At 44.8% G+C, this 16,469-nt stretch overlaps 1 long non-coding RNA gene across 1 annotated transcript; it reads right to left on the bottom strand.

The window, feature by feature from the left end:
• Positions 1–15,200: 15,200 nt before the first annotated feature.
• Positions 15,201–16,015, bottom strand: LOC142882636 (uncharacterized). Its single transcript, XR_012925823.1, has 2 exons — positions 15,882–16,015; positions 15,201–15,494 (listed from the first exon to the last, which is right to left on the bottom strand). It is a non-coding gene; the product is annotated as an uncharacterized LOC142882636 (long non-coding RNA).
• Between the last annotated feature and the right edge of the window lie 454 nt (positions 16,016–16,469).

The raw sequence follows: 16,469 nt of genomic DNA, 5'->3' as shown, positions 1-16,469 counted from the left end.
TTTCAATGCAAGTCTATGGGGTGAAATTTCAACTTTGTCCTAGAGACATGGGGCCACTTGCTCTTTCATCAGGAGCCCCCAAGAAGCGCCCACAGCAAATTTGGGGCTTCTAGTACTTGAGGAACCCTAACCCTAACCTTAACCCTAACCCTAACCCTAACCCTAGCTTCAGCCTTATTTCAATGCAAGTCTATGGGGTGAAATTTCAACTTTGTCCTAGAGACATGGGGCCACTTGCTCTTTCATCAGGAGCCCCCAAGAAGCGCCCACAGCAAATTTGGGGCTTCTAGTACTTGAGGAACCCTAACCCTAACCTTAACCCTAACCCTAACCCTAACCCTAGCTTCAGCCTTATTTCAATGCAAGTCTATGGGGTGAAATTTCAACTTTGTCCTAGAGACATGGGGCCACTTGCTCTTTCATCAGGAGCCCCCAAGAAGCGCCCACAGCAAATTTGGGGCTTCTAGTACTTGAGGAACCCTAACCCTAACCTTAACCCTAACCCTAACCCTAACCCTAGCTTCAGCCTTATTTCAATGCAAGTCTATGGGGTGAAATTTCAACTTTGTCCTAGAGACATGGGGCCACTTGCTCTTTCATCAGGAGCCCCCAAGAAGCGCCCACAGCAAATTTGGGGCTTCTAGTACTTGAGGAACCCTAACCCTAACCTTAACCCTAACCCTAACCCTAACCCTAGCTTCAGCCTTATTTCAATGCAAGTCTATGGGGTGAAATTTCAACTTTGTCCTAGAGACATGGGGCCACTTGCTCTTTCATCAGGAGCCCCCAAGAAGCGCCCACAGCAAATTTGGGGCTTCTAGTACTTGAGGAACCCTAACCCTAACCTTAACCCTAACCCTAACCCTAACCCTAGCTTCAGCCTTATTTCAATGCAAGTCTATGGGGTGAAATTTCAACTTTGTCCTAGAGACATGGGGCCACTTGCTCTTTCATCAGGAGCCCCCAAGAAGCGCCCACAGCAAATTTGGGGCTTCTAGTACTTGAGGAACCCTAACCCTAACCTTAACCCTAACCCTAACCCTAACCCTAGCTTCAGCCTTATTTCAATGCAAGTCTATGGGGTGAAATTTCAACTTTGTCCTAGAGACATGGGGCCACTTGCTCTTTCATCAGGAGCCCCCAAGAAGCGCCCACAGCAAATTTGGGGCTTCTAGTACTTGAGGAACCCTAACCCTAACCTTAACCCTAACCCTAACCCTAACCCTAGCTTCAGCCTTATTTCAATGCAAGTCTATGGGGTGAAATTTCAACTTTGTCCTAGAGACATGGGGCCACTTGCTCTTTCATCAGGAGCCCCCAAGAAGCGCCCACAGCAAATTTGGGGCTTCTAGTACTTGAGGAACCCTAACCCTAACCTTAACCCTAACCCTAACCCTAACCCTAGCTTCAGCCTTATTTCAATGCAAGTCTATGGGGTGAAATTTCAACTTTGTCCTAGAGACATGGGGCCACTTGCTCTTTCATCAGGAGCCCCCAAGAAGCGCCCACAGCAAATTTGGGGCTTCTAGTACTTGAGGAACCCTAACCCTAACCTTAACCCTAACCCTAACCCTAACCCTAGCTTCAGCCTTATTTCAATGCAAGTCTATGGGGTGAAATTTCAACTTTGTCCTAGAGACATGGGGCCACTTGCTCTTTCATCAGGAGCCCCCAAGAAGCGCCCACAGCAAATTTGGGGCTTCTAGTACTTGAGGAACCCTAACCCTAACCTTAACCCTAACCCTAACCCTAACCCTAGCTTCAGCCTTATTTCAATGCAAGTCTATGGGGTGAAATTTCAACTTTGTCCTAGAGACATGGGGCCACTTGCTCTTTCATCAGGAGCCCCCAAGAAGCGCCCACAGCAAATTTGGGGCTTCTAGTACTTGAGGAACCCTAACCCTAACCTTAACCCTAACCCTAACCCTAACCCTAGCTTCAGCCTTATTTCAATGCAAGTCTATGGGGTGAAATTTCAACTTTGTCCTAGAGACATGGGGCCACTTGCTCTTTCATCAGGAGCCCCCAAGAAGCGCCCACAGCAAATTTGGGGCTTCTAGTACTTGAGGAACCCTAACCCTAACCTTAACCCTAACCCTAACCCTAACCCTAGCTTCAGCCTTATTTCAATGCAAGTCTATGGGGTGAAATTTCAACTTTGTCCTAGAGACATGGGGCCACTTGCTCTTTCATCAGGAGCCCCCAAGAAGCGCCCACAGCAAATTTGGGGCTTCTAGTACTTGAGGAACCCTAACCCTAACCTTAACCCTAACCCTAACCCTAACCCTAGCTTCAGCCTTATTTCAATGCAAGTCTATGGGGTGAAATTTCAACTTTGTCCTAGAGACATGGGGCCACTTGCTCTTTCATCAGGAGCCCCCAAGAAGCGCCCACAGCAAATTTGGGGCTTCTAGTACTTGAGGAACCCTAACCCTAACCTTAACCCTAACCCTAACCCTAACCCTAGCTTCAGCCTTATTTCAATGCAAGTCTATGGGGTGAAATTTCAACTTTGTCCTAGAGACATGGGGCCACTTGCTCTTTCATCAGGAGCCCCCAAGAAGCGCCCACAGCAAATTTGGGGCTTCTAGTACTTGAGGAACCCTAACCCTAACCTTAACCCTAACCCTAACCCTAACCCTAGCTTCAGCCTTATTTCAATGCAAGTCTATGGGGTGAAATTTCAACTTTGTCCTAGAGACATGGGGCCACTTGCTCTTTCATCAGGAGCCCCCAAGAAGCGCCCACAGCAAATTTGGGGCTTCTAGTACTTGAGGAACCCTAACCCTAACCTTAACCCTAACCCTAACCCTAACCCTAGCTTCAGCCTTATTTCAATGCAAGTCTATGGGGTGAAATTTCAACTTTGTCCTAGAGACATGGGGCCACTTGCTCTTTCATCAGGAGCCCCCAAGAAGCGCCCACAGCAAATTTGGGGCTTCTAGTACTTGAGGAACCCTAACCCTAACCTTAACCCTAACCCTAACCCTAACCCTAGCTTCAGCCTTATTTCAATGCAAGTCTATGGGGTGAAATTTCAACTTTGTCCTAGAGACATGGGGCCACTTGCTCTTTCATCAGGAGCCCCCAAGAAGCGCCCACAGCAAATTTGGGGCTTCTAGTACTTGAGGAACCCTAACCCTAACCTTAACCCTAACCCTAACCCTAACCCTAGCTTCAGCCTTATTTCAATGCAAGTCTATGGGGTGAAATTTCAACTTTGTCCTAGAGACATGGGGCCACTTGCTCTTTCATCAGGAGCCCCCAAGAAGCGCCCACAGCAAATTTGGGGCTTCTAGTACTTGAGGAACCCTAACCCTAACCTTAACCCTAACCCTAACCCTAACCCTAGCTTCAGCCTTATTTCAATGCAAGTCTATGGGGTGAAATTTCAACTTTGTCCTAGAGACATGGGGCCACTTGCTCTTTCATCAGGAGCCCCCAAGAAGCGCCCACAGCAAATTTGGGGCTTCTAGTACTTGAGGAACCCTAACCCTAACCTTAACCCTAACCCTAACCCTAACCCTAGCTTCAGCCTTATTTCAATGCAAGTCTATGGGGTGAAATTTCAACTTTGTCCTAGAGACATGGGGCCACTTGCTCTTTCATCAGGAGCCCCCAAGAAGCGCCCACAGCAAATTTGGGGCTTCTAGTACTTGAGGAACCCTAACCCTAACCTTAACCCTAACCCTAACCCTAACCCTAGCTTCAGCCTTATTTCAATGCAAGTCTATGGGGTGAAATTTCAACTTTGTCCTAGAGACATGGGGCCACTTGCTCTTTCATCAGGAGCCCCCAAGAAGCGCCCACAGCAAATTTGGGGCTTCTAGTACTTGAGGAACCCTAACCCTAACCTTAACCCTAACCCTAACCCTAACCCTAGCTTCAGCCTTATTTCAATGCAAGTCTATGGGGTGAAATTTCAACTTTGTCCTAGAGACATGGGGCCACTTGCTCTTTCATCAGGAGCCCCCAAGAAGCGCCCACAGCAAATTTGGGGCTTCTAGTACTTGAGGAACCCTAACCCTAACCTTAACCCTAACCCTAACCCTAACCCTAGCTTCAGCCTTATTTCAATGCAAGTCTATGGGGTGAAATTTCAACTTTGTCCTAGAGACATGGGGCCACTTGCTCTTTCATCAGGAGCCCCCAAGAAGCGCCCACAGCAAATTTGGGGCTTCTAGTACTTGAGGAACCCTAACCCTAACCTTAACCCTAACCCTAACCCTAACCCTAGCTTCAGCCTTATTTCAATGCAAGTCTATGGGGTGACATTTCAACTTTGTCCTAGAGACATGGGGCCACTTGCTCTTTCATCAGGAGCCCCCAAGAAGCGCCCACAGCAAATTTGGGGCTTCTAGTACTTGAGGAACCCTAACCCTAACCTTAACCCTAACCCTAACCCTAACCCTAGCTTCAGCCTTATTTCAATGCAAGTCTATGGGGTGAAATTTCAACTTTGTCCTAGAGACATGGGGCCACTTGCTCTTTCATCAGGAGCCCCCAAGAAGCGCCCACAGCAAATTTGGGGCTTCTAGTACTTGAGGAACCCTAACCCTAACCTTAACCCTAACCCTAACCCTAACCCTAGCTTCAGCCTTATTTCAATGCAAGTCTATGGGGTGAAATTTCAACTTTGTCCTAGAGACATGGGGCCACTTGCTCTTTCATCAGGAGCCCCCAAGAAGCGCCCACAGCAAATTTGGGGCTTCTAGTACTTGAGGAACCCTAACCCTAACCTTAACCCTAACCCTAACCCTAACCCTAGCTTCAGCCTTATTTCAATGCAAGTCTATGGGGTGAAATTTCAACTTTGTCCTAGAGACATGGGGCCACTTGCTCTTTCATCAGGAGCCCCCAAGAAGCGCCCACAGCAAATTTGGGGCTTCTAGTACTTGAGGAACCCTAACCCTAACCTTAACCTTAACCCTAACCCTAACCCTAGCTTCAGCCTTATTTCAATGCAAGTCTATGGGGTGAAATTTCAACTTTGTCCTAGAGACATGGGGCCACTTGCTCTTTCATCAGGAGCCCCCAAGAAGCGCCCACAGCAAATTTGGGGCTTCTAGTACTTGAGGAACCCTAACCCTAACCTTAACCCTAACCCTAACCCTAACCCTAACCCTAGCTTCAGCCTTATTTCAATGCAAGTCTATGGGGTGAAATTTCAACTTTGTCCTAGAGACATGGGGCCACTTGCTCTTTCATCAGGAGCCCCCAAGAAGCGCCCACAGCAAATTTGGGGCTTCTAGTACTTGAGGAACCCTAACCCTAACCTTAACCCTAACCCTAACCCTAACCCTAGCTTCAGCCTTATTTCAATGCAAGTCTATGGGGTGAAATTTCAACTTTGTCCTAGAGACATGGGGCCACTTGCTCTTTCATCAGGAGCCCCCAAGAAGCGCCCACAGCAAATTTGGGGCTTCTAGTACTTGAGGAACCCTAACCCTAACCTTAACCCTAACCCTAACCCTAACCCTAGCTTCAGCCTTATTTCAATGCAAGTCTATGGGGTGAAATTTCAACTTTGTCCTAGAGACATGGGGCCACTTGCTCTTTCATCAGGAGCCCCCAAGAAGCGCCCACAGCAAATTTGGGGCTTCTAGTACTTGAGGAACCCTAACCCTAACCTTAACCCTAACCCTAACCCTAACCCTAACCCTAGCTTCAGCCTTATTTCAATGCAAGTCTATGGGGTGAAATTTCAACTTTGTCCTAGAGACATGGGGCCACTTGCTCTTTCATCAGGAGCCCCCAAGAAGCGCCCACAGCAAATTTGGGGCTTCTAGTACTTGAGGAACCCTAACCCTAACCTTAACCCTAACCCTAACCCTAAACCTAACCCTAGCTTCAGCCTTATTTCAATGCAAGTCTATGGGGTGACATTTCAACTTTGTCCTAGAGACATGGGGCCACTTGCTCTTTCATCAGGAGCCCCCAAGAAGCGCCCACAGCAAATTTGGGGCTTCTAGTACTTGAGGAACCCTAACCCTAACCTTAACCCTAACCCTAACCCTAACCCTAGCTTCAGCCTTATTTCAATGCAAGTCTATGGGGTGAAATTTCAACTTTGTCCTAGAGACATGGGGCCACTTGCTCTTTCATCAGGAGCCCCCAAGAAGCGCCCACAGCAAATTTGGGGCTTCTAGTACTTGAGGAACCCTAACCCTAACCTTAACCCTAACCCTAACCCTAACCCTAGCTTCAGCCTTATTTCAATGCAAGTCTATGGGGTGAAATTTCAACTTTGTCCTAGAGACATGGGGCAACTTGCTCTTTCATCAGGAGCCCCCAAGAAGCGCCCACAGCAAATTTGGGGCTTCTAGTACTTGAGGAACCCTAACCCTAACCTTAACCCTAACCCTAACCCTAACCCTAGCTTCAGCCTTATTTCAATGCAAGTCTATGGGGTGAAATTTCAACTTTGTCCTAGAGACATGGGGCCACTTGCTCTTTCATCAGGAGCCCCCAAGAAGCGCCCACAGCAAATTTGGGGCTTCTAGTACTTGAGGAACCCTAACCCTAACCTTAACCCTAACCCTAACCCTAACCCTAGCTTCAGCCTTATTTCAATGCAAGTCTATGGGGTGAAATTTCAACTTTGTCCTAGAGACATGGGGCCACTTGCTCTTTCATCAGGAGCCCCCAAGAAGCGCCCACAGCAAATTTGGGGCTTCTAGTACTTGAGGAACCCTAACCCTAACCTTAACCCTAACCCTAACCCTAACCCTAGCTTCAGCCTTATTTCAATGCAAGTCTATGGGGTGAAATTTCAACTTTGTCCTAGAGACATGGGGCCACTTGCTCTTTCATCAGGAGCCCCCAAGAAGCGCCCACAGCAAATTTGGGGCTTCTAGTACTTGAGGAACCCTAACCCTAACCTTAACCCTAACCCTAACCCTAACCCTAACCCTAGCTTCAGCCTTTTTTCAATGCAAGTCTATGGGGTGAAATTTCAACTTTGTCCTAGAGACATGGGGCCACTTGCTCTTTCATCAGGAGCCCCCAAGAAGCGCCCACAGCAAATTTGGGGCTTCTAGTACTTGAGGAACCCTAACCCTAACCTTAACCCTAACCCTAACCCTAAACCTAACCCTAGCTTCAGCCTTATTTCAATGCAAGTCTATGGGGTGAAATTTCAACTTTGTCCTAGAGACATGGGGCCACTTGCTCTTTCATCAGGAGCCCCCAAGAAGCGCCCACAGCAAATTTGGGGCTTCTAGTACTTGAGGAACCCTAACCCTAGCTTCAGCCTTATTTCAATGCAAGTCTATGGGGTGAAATTTCAACTTTGTCCTAGAGACATGGGGCCACTTGCTCTTTCATCAGGAGCCCCCAAGAAGCGCCCACAGCAAATTTGGGGCTTCTAGTACTTGAGGAACCCTAACCCTAACCCTAGCTTTAGGCTTATCGTTGACCCTAATTCAATGCAAGTCTATGGGGTGAAATTTCAACTTTGTCCGAGAGACATGGGGCCACTTGCTTTTTCATCAGGAGGGCCCAAGGAGTGCCCACGCCAAATCTGGGACTTCTAGTACTTGAGGAACCCTGAAACCCTAACCCTAGCTTTAGCCTTATCCTTAACCCTAATTCAATGCAAGTCTATGGGGTGAAATTTCAACTTTGTCCAAGTGCAGGGCTATTCAACTAAAATTTCGAAAGGGACAAATTTTTTTGAAGGTTGTCCAGGCAACGGGCCACTTAATGCACAGTAGACACATACAAATAGATGGAAAATTTTAAAAAGAACTAATTTATTTGAAAACAGCTTTGTGCAACCAACATTGATGTTGTGCAAAATTAGAGGTAGCCTAACATCAATAAAGATGCAATAGCCATGAAAGGATGTAGTGCAAAAATGTTGAAAGTATCAACAACGTTCATGTACAATTGCTACAAATGGCTATTTGCTCAAAAAAATAAACCACATTGCACAAAACAGTAAACTACAGTTGGCTCTTAAGGCAAAAAAATAATAGTACCAACAAGACCTGGGTACAACCACAGTTGGTTCACAGAGTATTGAATTTATGACCTGGTCTTTTACTTTCGGATCAGCGACCACTTCTTTGACAGCAGCAAGCATGCACTCTTTCACCGTTTCACTGTCAGTGAATGGTCTTTTCTTTTTGCTCAAAATCCATTCAACACGCAGCGATGCGGCGATTGAGCTTTGACGCATATTATGCGCACGGAATAACGTTGTCGAACTCCGCTCTTAGCTCTGATTAAGTGCTCTTACTTTGGTCTGCCGTGCCGTGGATGCTGGTGGAAACTTGTCAAAAGTTTGGTGCGTCGTCTAGAAGTGCCTCCTCACTTTATATTCCTTATTAACGGAGCATACATCGAAGTACAAAAGGCACATGGGAAGTCCTTGAGCAACAAGTAGTTGCCAGGTTGCTAACCAAATGTGTAGATTTCAGTGTTTTAGTATATTTGCATGATAATTCAGGAGGATGAACATCCATGTTCCAACTGTATATATGTATGTAAACTATGTTTCTATGTTTGTTTTCACCATAATCTATGTCTATATACATAAGTAAAAGGGTTTATTAACTTACAAGGTTTAGAATTGGGTTCTTTCATGAGTCCTTTGAGTTATCTGTGACACTTCCTGTCTTTATCATTTAATAGGCCTCTTGCACGATCAAAGGCATTGCATGACATTCAGATGTTCAGATAATTGTTTTTTTTTTATTGCTTTTAAAAGAGAAAATTAGTAATTTAATGTTGTAGAGTATTGATCTCAAAGTGACTGTCAAAGTAGGACATGATTTCAAATTGGATACAGAGATGTCAAAACAATATTTAAAGACAAATACATGCATATACTTCTTTCTTAAGCACTTCCATACAACAAGTTTTATTATTTACAACTTATTTTTAGAAAACGGTGTAAAATTAGACTTTGCACTTCAGTATTCAACAATACAAATCAAACAAGGCAGGTTAGCATTGTCCCTTGTCAAGGATGCAGAGACTTTGTGGTTAAACTAAAGAGATATTATTGTTTGGGGTGTTAAAAGAGGCTGCCCTGCTTTGTGTTGACTTTAAAGGGTCGAACTCCTCTATGTCTACAGACTGTCCAGAGAGAGATTTGGTGCCACCTAGCTCTTGTGTCCTCTTAGTATATGAACATTTCCAACCTGCAATTTCCTCCTCATCTGGTAGAGGTGTGATTGGAATTGGAGGCGGAACCTCTTGTGATTGCATATGTCCAACGACATGCCTTCTATAATGAGGGATACCATATGTAAAGTCTGAGTGGTCTGTCTCCGCTATTTGAGCTGAAATCAGGGTCGGTTGTCTTTGTGGGTGTTTGTCCTGGGATGAAACGTCCACATCAAAGCTTCCATCTTCAAAATGGGTGTGATATTGGTAGACATCTGCATCTTGGTCCTCAGGGTCCCATCCCCGTCTATCAGATGACATGGCTTTAATGGCACTGAGGCCCTTCCTTGAGCCGCTGTTCACAGGGTCAGCATTTGGAATGTCATAAGTGTTACCAGGTAAGTTGTTAAACTCACGAGGAGCTTTGCTTGACACTGGGGAAACATTACTGGTGGAATGTGTAAAGTATGTTGGCATTTGTGTCTTGGCTGCTATCTCTGTGTCATGACTGGGACTACTGTGGTCAAACGGGGAAAGTTCTGGCTTGGTTGACAGTTTCGGCTCTGGGCTCAATAATGCAACATCTAAGTATCTCGTAGGACTGGGGACAGAAGACATGGACAGCTCTCGACTTAACCCAGTCCACTTTATATCTGATGGTAGATTCACATAAGTGGTGCTTTTGGACTCTTTGATTCTGTTTTGCGCTACATCATCAAAGGCTGTGCTTGAAAAAGGTTGAGGGACGGGAGATATATTTTGAGCTTCAAGACCTCCAATTTCAGACCTTGCATGTGTTTCAGGATTGTTTATAGGTAAAGGAGAATTATTCGATTGTAATGAACTACTGAAAATTGAACGTTTATATATAATTGAAGATTCATCTTTCCTCTCCAATGTATGTGATGTATCTCTGCTTTGCTTGGTCCTGTATTTTGTTCCCCCATTTTCACTCCCACTACTAGAAGATGAGGAGCTACTTGAACTTGATGATGATGATGCCTTGACATAGATGTTGTTCTCAATGCGTGGGGTGCCAATGCTCCTGTTAGTCAGACTGTGATCCACAGTATCATTTTCAGTATTTGCTCTGGTGACCAAATATGTTTCCTTTGTGACACGTGGTCTCACTGTGAAATTGTCATTTCGCCCCTCAATTTCAGGAATTAAAACTGATTCTGCTGGGATGGTTCCTTGGACCGCAGTTCTCCTTTGTCTTCTTGTTATGCTCCCTGTTTCTCTGTCAATGGTACTGGGAGGTGATGAGGGGGGTTCATTTGTGTTTTGCTCACTTTGAAGACGTTGCCTGAAGCGTGAGACACCGAGATTCATTGTTGCCCACCGTGACTCAAGTTCTGGGTTTATCTCTGGTGTTGTGTTGATTCTGACGCTTGTGGGTTTGTCTCTGGTGGTATTGATCATTAGACTACGTGAGGTGTGAATTATTTGGGTCTGCGGAGATTTGATTAACTCCCCCTCTTCATCTGAGCTACTTGATGAAGAACTAGAACTGATTTTGACACTCCCTTCCCTCTTGTTCTCAAATGCCTGAATCATACTGTGAACACGATATAGTAAAGGAGGTGTCACTGGAAGTACTTTTATATCCAAACGCCTCTTGACGCGACCAATATTTCCAAGATCCACAAAAGGCCACCATTTTCCAGTTTTTGCATTTTCATTTTCACTGTCACTACTAGAACTTGAGCTGGATGATACAGTTTTTACTTTGATAGCTAGACGCCTCTTTAGGCGTTTAATATGCCCAAGATTAGGTAGAGGTTTCTGAATTTGTGTTTCGATTCTTTCAGTTTGAGGAAGTATAATTGGGTGACTTGGCACATAGGCCTCTACTTGCCCCTGTTTCTTTCTATAGCCGCTTGTTTCATCCTCGCTGTCACTGCTGGATGAAGAGTCTGAGGGAGGAGGTGGTGCTTTGACATCCAGACCTCTCTTAATGCTTGGAGGATGCGGAAGTTCTAGACCTGGCCACTGCGTTTGTGGATAAGGACTAACTGTTTGAGTTACTTTTACTGAATGACTTGGTATGTATGATTCCCTATGTGTTTTTTTCTTAATATACTGTGCTGATTCATCCTCACTCTCACTACTAGATGATGAAGTGGAGTCAGGTAATGATACCTTAATATCCAGACGCTTCTTGAGGCGTGTACTTCTCTCAAGGTCCAGTGTTGGCCACTGTGCCTCTGGACTATGTTTTATAGATCCTGAAACTGGAAATCCTGTAATGTACAGCTTCTCTGAATGTTGCCTCCTCACATGGCCTGTTGTTTCATTTTCACTGTCACTGCTTGATAAAGAATTTAAGGAAGTAGAGGGTGCATCGAGATCTATAGATTTTCCAAGATTAGGCACAGGACTCTGTGTTTGTGAAAAGCTTCTCTCTGGCAGAGGTATTTTAACTGGATAACTTGGCACAAAAATGTGCATTTGCTCCTGTTTGCGGAAATTGTGTGTTTCACCGTCACTGTCACTGCTGGATGATGAATCTGATGAAGGGCAATTTGCCTTGATGTCAAGGCGCCTCTTGAGGCGTGTAGGTTTCCACAGATCCAGTGTGGGCCACTGTGTGCCTTGGCTATGACTTTGTCTTTCATCTTCACTGTCACTACTAGAAGATGAGTCTGATGTGGGAGCTGGTGCCTTGATGTCCAGACGCCTCTTGATGCGTGTGGTTCTCTGTAAATTGAGGTGAGGCCACTGTCCTCTAGGATAAGGAATAACGGTTTGAGAGACTGTGTTTGTATGTCCTTGTGAGTATATTTGCCTTTGGTCCTGTTTGTTTTCTTCCTCACTGTCACTACTAGATGATGATTGAGACTTGATTTGTGAGCTGTGCTTCCAAGTGCGGCTTGTTGTTTCATCTTCACTGTCAGTATTAGACGAGGAATCTGAGGAATGAGATGGTGCCTTGATATTCAAACGTCTCTTGACACGTGTGGATTTCTCAAGATTCAGTGTGGGCCATTGTGTTGCTAGATTCCGACCTTTGGTTTCCGATCCTAGAAGTGGAAGTCGAGTGTCATACACCGTCGTTGGGCTTTGGATTTCTGCGTACCTGGGTATTTCATCTTCACTGTCACTGCTAGATGATGACTGTGAGGATGGAGATTGAGCTTGGATATCCAAACGTCTCTTCACAGGTGTAGTATGGTTAAGGTCAATAGCAGGCCACTGTGTTTGTTTGTGATGACTTATATTCATATAATGTCCTGCTTCATCCTCACTATCACTGCTAGATGAAGAGTGTTTGGAGACAGATGAAGCCTTAATATTTAGACGCCTCTTGACGCGTGTGGATTTCTCAAGATTCAGTATGGGCCATGCTGTTGCTAGATTCCGACCTTTGGTTTCCGATCCTAGAAGTGGAAGTCGAGTGTCATACACCTTCTTTGGGCTTTGGATTTCTGTGTGCCTGGGTATTTCATCTTCACTGTCGCTGCTAGATGATGAACTTGAGGATGGAGATTGAGCTCGGATATCCAAACGTCTCTTCACAGGTGTAGTATGGTTAAGGTCAAGAACAGGCCACTGCGTATGTTGGTTTTTACTTGCCCTTTGAGGTACTATTACTGGATGTTGTGGAGCATATGTTGCTCCTGTCTTCACATTATGTGCTGTTTCATTGTCACTGTCACTACTGGATGAAGAATCTGAGGAGGGAGATGGTGCCTTGATATTTAGACGCTTCTTGATTCGTCTAGATTTCTCAAGATTCAGTATGGGCCATGCTGTTGCTAGATTCCGACCTTTGGTTTCCGATCCTAGAAGTGGAAGTCGAGTGTCATACACCTTCTTTGGGCTTTGGATTTCTGTGTGCCTGGGTATTTCATCTTCACTGTCGCTGCTAGATGATGAACTTGAGGATGGAGATTGAGCTCGGATATCCAAACGTCTCTTCACAGGTGTAGTATGGTTAAGGTCAAGAACAGGCCACTGCGTATGTTGGTTTTTACTTGCCCTTTGAGGTACTATTACTGGATGTTGTGGAGCATATGTTGCTCCTGTCTTCACATTATGTGCTGTTTCATTGTCACTGTCACTACTGGATGAAGAATCTGAGGAGGGAGATGGTGCCTTGATATTTAGACGCTTCTTGATTCGTCTAGATTTCTCAAGATTCAGTATGGGCCATGCTGTTGCTAGATTCCGACCTTTGGTTTCCGATCCTAGAAGTGGAAGTCGAGTGTCATACACCTTCTTTGGGCTTTGGATTTCTGTGTGCCTGGGTATTTCATCTTCACTGTCGCTGCTAGATGATGAACTTGAGGATGGAGATTGAGCTCGGATATCCAAACGTCTCTTCACAGGTGTAGTATGGTTAAGGTCAAGAACAGGCCACTGCGTATGTTGGTTTTTACTTGCCCTTTGAGGTACTATTACTGGATGTTGTGGAGCATATGTTGCTCCTGTCTTCACATTATGTGCTGTTTCATTGTCACTGTCACTACTGGATGAAGAATCTGAGGAGGGAGATGGTGCCTTGATATTTAGACGCTTCTTGATTCGTCTAGATTTCTCAAGATTCAGTATGGGCCATGCTGTTGCTAGATTCCGACCTTTGGTTTCCGATCCTAGAAGTGGAAGTCGAGTGTCATACACCTTCTTTGGGCTTTGGATTTCTGTGTGCCTGGGTATTTCATCTTCACTGTCGCTGCTAGATGATGAACTTGAGGATGGAGATTGAGCTCGGATATCCAAACGTCTCTTCACAGGTGTAGTATGGTTAAGGTCAAGAACAGGCCACTGCGTATGTTGGTTTTTACTTGCCCTTTGAGGTACTATTACTGGATGTTGTGGAGCATATGTTGCTCCTGTCTTCACATTATGTGCTGTTTCATTGTCACTGTCACTACTGGACGAAGAATCTGAGGAGGGAGATGGTGCCTTGATATTTAGACGCTTCTTGATTCGTCTAGATTTCTCAAGATTCAGTGCGGGCCATTGTGTCTCTGGAAGTCTTATTTCACTACTTGATTGCAAAAGTGGACGTCCAGTTTTGTACACTCCTGTTGAGCTCTGGTTTTCAATATGGCCTCTTTTTTTTACTTCACTCACACTACTGGAATCACTAGTAGTATCATCCAGATTAGTTGATGGTATTGCTGACCTGCCGGTTTTAATGCTTTGATTTGTGTAACCTTCTATGTCACTTTCACTGCTTGTAGGCCCTCTTGTTCTCTCCTTGTCATCATCTGATACATAGTTCACAGTATATTCCATATGCTCTTCCTCACTGTCGTATGAGCTAGAGCTGGAGGTATCATCCCTCTTGTGTTTAATGGAGTGAGGTGCCACATTCAGCCTGGCATTATCAGAAGAACCTAAAACAATGCTGGGCCTTGGGTTGCTTTGAAAAGAATCGCTGAATTCAAATGGCTCTCCATCCTGTTGGGACAGATCAGAATCTGTTCGGTCGAAGTTTTTTCCATGTGGTGACCAATCTGCAAAGGGCTCAGAAGAAAACCTGTGATTTTCCTTGCCTTCAGGAGACATCTGTATCTCTCTACTCATACTTCTCAGCCTTGCTTCCTTCTGCATTGTATCTTTTTCCACCTGAGGAGACTGAGGCCTTTTACTGTCCATCCGTCCCGGCTGATCTTCTCGACTAGATAGAGAAGATTCAGAGGATGAGGACGTGCTTCTTCCTACTTTAGATGTGCCTGGTTGGCCTCTTCTATTGTTACTTTTGACTGCTGGACGAATCTGTTCTGAGCAACTTTCATTTCCAGAATCCCCAACTCTTTGTCCGTGTTTCCCAGTTTTATTTGCTCCATGTTCAAATACTGAATCGTTATCTCGATTGTGGGCTACTGCATCATAGTATGGCACATTATTGGTCTCCCTGTCGATCTTACTAAATGTGACCCTCCTTTCTCTATGGACATAGACTTCATCTGGATATTCAACACTAGAAAAAGCCTCATTGTCATATTGCCTTTGTTCTACTGTCGAGACAGTGATAGTTTCTGTGCGTTTCTTTTTGGTTGCGATTCTTCCCCAGAGAACATCAATACAAGGTCTTGCCAAGACTCCGAGGATAAAGGCTATCAGAAATGTGATAAAAATAGACAGGCAAACAGCCAGAGCCAAATCACTTGAAGCTGTTTTTCTTAATTGATTCCTTGCATTTGGGTTGTCTTGAGAAATTATTTGGTCACTGCTTCTTGGTAAGCTTCTGGGTTTTCTTTTGGTCCCCCCTACTTTCCTTATTTGAAGGTTAAAAATAGTGTCAGCTTTATCCTCTTCAGACATGCACATGTAAAATTGTGTGTCTCTCTCCTTCACATCACTATTTGGTGGGCCGAACTGGAGTTGATTTGAAGATGCTTGAGCACTTGATGTCCACGATAATGAATCTGCACAAAAATTATTAAAAAAAAGTATTACTTCCATGCTAAAGAAAAATTGATCGAATTACATGTTACAAGAATTCTAAGATTAAATTCATAATATTGTACAAATGTAGGCAAGTTCAGGCCCTTATCTTTGTTGACCAATTCTAGCATGTTAATGGAAGGTGAAACATCTAGATGAGTTGTACTTAACTTTAGATTTTACAAATAAATAATTTTGGCACCTGAGCATCATTATCTAGGTTATGAAAACATTTTTTCTTTTCTGAGAATAAACAGGGTCATGTAAATTTACAGATGTATTCCAGAAAGCTTTTTTTCCTGCATTAGTGTTAGACGACATCAAACTATATTGAATTTGTATAGAGTTGATAGACTTTGCATCGTTACCTTGTGCAGAACAAGAGAACAGGATCTCAGAGCCTCTGCTAACTGTCAAATCTTGTGGGTGAAGCCGTGGACTGTTTATAGCCAAACACTGAAGCTCATCGTCATCCAGCTGCAGCAGGTCTCTGCCCGAGAGTTCGGATGGGGTAGTGCACACCACATTCCAGGCATGCAGGCCCCTGCTGCTGTCGTACGCCATGCGCTTCTTCACGCTGCACATCCTAAAGTCACACTGCCACCTGTTCCCATCCAGCCTAACGTCCACCTCGATGTTGCGCAGAGAGAGGTATGTCGAAGGATGGATGCTGGCCAACATGTTGAAGCTCAGATCCAGGACCTTTAAAGGGGACACATTATGAGCAGGCAGTAGATGTTGACATACATATCATGACAGCAATAAAATAAAAACATAAAACATTGTGTAATTTTTCAAATTGTTGGGGGATTTTTCTGTGTGTGACTGATACGCAGTGTGTGGGTGCGGGTGAATGAATATTTTTAGATTCAGAAATAAGGGATGGTTACCCGTAGCTTGGTTAAATTCTGGAACATTTGTGGATGAAGACTTGAGATGAGGTTGTGCTGTAGGTG

Source organism: Nelusetta ayraudi, unplaced genomic scaffold (assembly GCF_046127955.1).
Source record: "Nelusetta ayraudi isolate G7.1 ecotype Tasmania unplaced genomic scaffold, CSIRO-AGI_Nayr_v1 ptg000383l, whole genome shotgun sequence".
Classification (NCBI taxonomy): Eukaryota; Metazoa; Chordata; class Actinopteri; order Tetraodontiformes; family Monacanthidae; genus Nelusetta; species Nelusetta ayraudi.
The sequence above is the reverse complement of the archived record's forward strand: the minus strand, read 5'-3'. Positions and strand labels throughout refer to the sequence as shown.